We start from the raw sequence: 5106 nt of genomic DNA on the forward strand, positions 1-5106 counted from the left end.
CTTCTCGTTGAGTTACTTGTTGTCATCGTAGCCGAGGTTGGCCCACATCTTCATCAGGTTGATGTTGTTCGAGTTGACGTAGAACCGAATGTCAATCATGATTTTCTTGAACATGTTTTCAAGGTTTCCGGTGTTTTTGAGCTGATTGTTAAACGCTTCTTTGAAGATCGGGTGGCGAAATAGGTCATCCCACCCTATTCTCTTTTATTATTCGATTTCGAGGGTCTTCTTCAAAAAATCTATAGTTTCGTCTGAGAGGTTTTCTATAAACTTCAATGGTTTGCTCTCAATGTTTTTTACTAAGTCGAATTAGCTGCGGGCTGTCCATGGAGTCCTCCCGTGAAGCATCTCGTAAAAAATGAAGCCTATTGCCCAAATATCACATTTAGATGTGTATGGCTCTCCTTTCAGCAGCTATATGGACATATAAAGTGGGGTTCCGACAGCAGTCTGGTTTTTGAGGCCACCTTTGTTCTTTTTGGCAAATCCGAAATCTCCAATCTTCATCTTTCCCTGACTAATGAGTATATTTGCAGGCTTTAGATCCCTTTGTATTAACAAAAACTAACCTATGCACAATACCCTATTTGACTAACGCGATAAAGCCATTGCAGACTTCAGTTAAAAATCGAACCGCCTATTTTTCTTCAAGCAGCTTGTTGGGCTGCTTCTTCAAATAATGTTCTAAGTCACCACCCTCGCAGAGCTCTTGGATGATATAATAGTTATTGCTGCTTTCCATGACATCATAGAAGCCCACAATGTTATCAGACCTGACCGATTTCATGATTTTAATTTATGAGATCAAAGCCTCTTTCAGGTAGGGGTCGCTATTGACTACAGTTGATGATAAATGCGTACTATTGGACTTATCGATAACCTTTATAGCGCATTCCTGCTTCGTCCCATCTTGCTCTCCCCGATACACCTAACATAGACAAACACAATACATCGCCATATGACCCCTTTCCGAGTTTATCCGTCAGAAAGATTCTGTATCCATTTATTTTTTTCACGGACATCACTAAAGGAACACCAAAATTATATATGCTCTTAAATTAAATGCATGAATATATTAATCAACAAACCTATAAATGAGCAAGTGAACAAATAATGGACAAATGAATAATAATCAAAGTAATCACATCGCCAATTATTTTCATTATCTTACTGCCAATACAATCACTCTCAAATAATTGCATTGCTAACAATATAATACTGTCAATATATTTGATTAATTTTACCAATATCAATACTCCAAGCAATTTCAATAAAACGAGAGCCACAAAATAATCCTTAAATCATAAATCATAAATATCCCACATTCTTCATCGAATAAAGATAAAGTACAAATTAATAAAATGCAATAAAAGACATAAAATAAATTACAAATTGACAACAATAATAATCAGACATACGTCTATACATCATTTTCATTGAAGTTGTGATATCCGAATTGTTTGAATCTAGATTTTTTTGTTTGTTTGTTTGTTTACTCAATTGGTAAATAATGGATATCTGAATTTAGGGCGAATCAGTAGCATAAATAACAATAGTGATAGTAAAACTGCAGACATTCAACAATAATTAGCAATTCTAAGCCTCCATTCTTACACCACAGCTCCTATAAGCCTTAAAAGCCAGCATTTAATAAAACTGAACAAACTTAAAATAACAAAGTGATTATGACAATCCTCACAAGTAGATATTCATGAACGAATATGTCTTACAAAGAGAGCTATTGCAGTATAGTAGAAGTGAGGATACATACGAATTAACTATTAGTAGTATTTGTAGTGTGTTATTATATGCTATCTGTTGGAACTGTGTCCATTGGATAGATCGCGATGTGATGTATATGGGGAATGTGTGTGAAATATGTGATGCATATGCTGTATCTAATGCTGGAAAAGTCATCAAAAGAAACCCTTTGACTAAAAGTGCGGGTTGATCCATTCCTATCGGCTTATATTTAAGCTGAAATCCATGAACTCACGACTGTTATGTTCTGATTCATACTCGATGTATCGCACATCGTCATGATGCTCCTGTATACGCTTTTATTCCTCATCTTCGCACCCTCTGATTACATCCCCAGTTTCATTGTGGAGAGTACTATGGTTATTCAATGCGTTTTTGTATTATTTAATTTCCTTGATTTTTTTTTGTTGTCGAATCACGGCTTCTTTCATCATTTCGATATTGGCGTCGATGGCTGTGGAATTCGGGGAAGGAATAAGTGCGGAGAGATGGCTAGGAGTTATCTGTTATTGGCTGAGGATCTTTTAGGCAATTTCCTAAGGAATGTAGGCAATTTCGGCGAAGAATGGGTTCTTAAGGGAGGGTTATTGCTTATTAAGCTGCCTATTCTTGTTTTTTTTGCGAGTGGAGGCTTGCATCTTCTGAAGTAGGATAATTTGATTATAAATTCACTCCAATTTAAATGCATATAACTTAATGTCGAAGTCCATCATTAATCTCTGATCCTTCAGTTTCCGTTACCCTTATAATTGCATCACAATTGTAAATAGGATCATTTTTCTTTTATTCTTTTTCAATTTTTCAGCATATGCTAATAACATCTATTCAATTAAGATTATATTGGATAAAAAATATTTGAGATGAAGAGAGAATATGAGTATATATCGATCTTTCATGGGTGTAGCGATGATTGTATGTAAAGAATAGGATAGGCAATGTGAATTGTTCAGATTATGGTGTTTATTTTAGGGGTTAGGAATGAATAGGAAATTATCGGCAAAGTTTATATATGGTTTTTTATAGTTTATGTAGGGTTGAGAGGGGCTATTATAGCAATTATAAAGGCAATTGGCTGCATTTTAATAGTGCTATTTATTGTTAAATACATAAGATGCCTGATTGTTGGCATTATCTCGAAGGGTCTATCGTTCCCTATGGTCTGAGTCTCGCAGGCTGACTGTAATCATTTGATCTATATTATTTGTGACTATACTATAAATCAATAAACTGTGCACTATAATGATCTAAAAACGCATACGAATTATCTTATATTCTCTTACTGTCTCAGATTATATTATATTGTATTGTATTATATTATATTCTCTTATTGTCTCAGATTATATTGTATAGATTAGATAAAGTTGAAATGTCGTGCCAGCAGATAGATGACTTGTAAGACCTTGCAAACTCGATTTTCGAATCTGAGCCAGCCAGCGAATAAAGGGAAACCGCTAGGAAAGAGAAAATGCTCAAACGACAAAGCCGTAAAGATAAAATAAAGATGAAAGAGGAGGCAAGGGTCGAATAATCCAAAGAGCAAGAAGTTGATGACACCGAGGTTGATTTCTATGTTGAGGAGTACCAGAAGGAAAAAGTGCCCGGCACTCAGGCCATCTATGTTAAGACCTTTGGCTGCTCCCATAACATATCCGACAGCGAGTTCATGATTGGCCAGCTGTCCGATTATGGTTATAGTATCGTGAATACTCCTGACGAGGCCGATTTGATTCTCATAAATAGCTGTACTGTTAAGAATCCTTCGCAAAGTGCGTTCCTAAATATGGTGTGCAAGGCCAAAAAGCTCAAGAAACCAGTAGTTGTTGCAGGCTGTGTTCCTCAGGGTGACCAGAATATCCCTGAACTCAGCGAGATTAGTGCTTTAGGAGTTACTCAGATCGACCGGGTTGTAGAGGTCGTTGAAGAAACGCTTAAAGGCCACAAAGTTCAATTAATGGATAAGAAAGAGCTTCCCTCATTGGATTTACCCAAAATCAGGAAAAATAAAGATATTGAAATGTAACTGATTCACTATTTAGCATCGCCATTAACGCAGGATGTCTTGGAGCTTGCACTTATTGCAAGACTGTGTTCGCCCGTGGAAAACTGCTCTCATACGCATCATAAGCCATTACGAATCGAGTCAATTCAGTCGTAAAGTAGGGAGTTAAATAAATCTGGCTCACATCCGAAGACACAGGCGCATATGGACGAGACATTCATTCCAATATCTCCTAGCTATTGATTTCCTTGTGCGATTAGCTCAAAAACCACGATAAGATAATGATGAGAATAGGGATGACAAACCCTCCTTACATGCTGGACCATTTGAGCACAATTGCCCATTTCTTAAACCATCCAAGAGTCTACAGCTTCGTGCATATCCCTGTTCAAGCCGGCCATAACAATGTCCTCAATAAAATGAATAGATAGTATACTGTGGAGCAGTTTAAGATAGTGTGTGACTATTTCCTGGAGCATGTTCCGGATGTGACAATTGCAACTGATATAATTTGCGGTTTTGCTGAATGTACGCCCGACTTTATTTAGAAACCTAGGAAGAGTTCCAAGGCACCATCGATCTCATTAAAGAGTACAAGTTCAAGGTACTTTACATTAATCAGTTTTATTTACGCCCAGGGACCCCAGCTGCCAACTTGAAGCAACTTCCATCACATGTGATCAAGGAAAGATCAACAAGGCTGACAAATGTGTTCAAAGAGTTCGATAGCTACTCCTACATGATTGGGAAAGAGTGTCGAGTTTGGGTCAATGAAGTTTAAGATTACAAAGGGGAAAAGCATCTTGTTGGACACACCAAGAACTATACTAAAGTAAATATCCCATTTAATGGAAATGAAGATCTCCTTTAGTAAATAAATTGTGATAATTTAGCAAGCAGATTTTGGTGAAGGTTACTCAGGCCTTCGACTGGCATGTTGAGGGGGAGGTTATCGATAGAGATTTGTTGTCTGTGCAGATACCAGAGGGATATGTGCTCAACATGAAGGCTGACTTATAAGGCGAAAAGGTTAGTTTAGAGCAAAAGAAGAAAGTCAAGATGGCAGTCCTTAAATAAAAGAAACAGAAAATTCGGGAGTAGCTCTACCCCTAATCTGCGACAGAAAAACAAGCTGTGAAGACAAATCAAAACATCCTGCCTTCTACAAATGCTGAACATGAGCAAACTCTGAACAAGGGCACTTCCATAAAATCATCATCTTACGATTACAGGTATTTGGGGGTTGCGGTACTGTTGATGTTGCTAGCTGTGACCTTGCATTTCAGTGGTTTATGAGGATGATGGTGATGATGATGGTTATGATGATGATAATTATAGCTGTTATG

At 37.2% G+C, this 5106-nt stretch overlaps 1 pseudogene; it reads left to right on the forward strand.

The window, feature by feature from the left end:
* The first annotated feature begins 2211 nt into the window (after positions 1-2211).
* LOC148298427 (threonylcarbamoyladenosine tRNA methylthiotransferase pseudogene) lies at positions 2212-4624 on the forward strand (annotated as a pseudogene).
* Positions 4625-5106: the final 482 nt, after the last annotated feature.

The sequence above is a fragment of the Brachycentrus maculatus genome, unplaced genomic scaffold (assembly GCF_059751285.1).
Source record: "Brachycentrus maculatus isolate JH-2025_06_01 unplaced genomic scaffold, ASM5975128v1 h1tg002060l, whole genome shotgun sequence".
NCBI classification, from domain to species: Eukaryota; Metazoa; Arthropoda; class Insecta; order Trichoptera; family Brachycentridae; genus Brachycentrus; species Brachycentrus maculatus.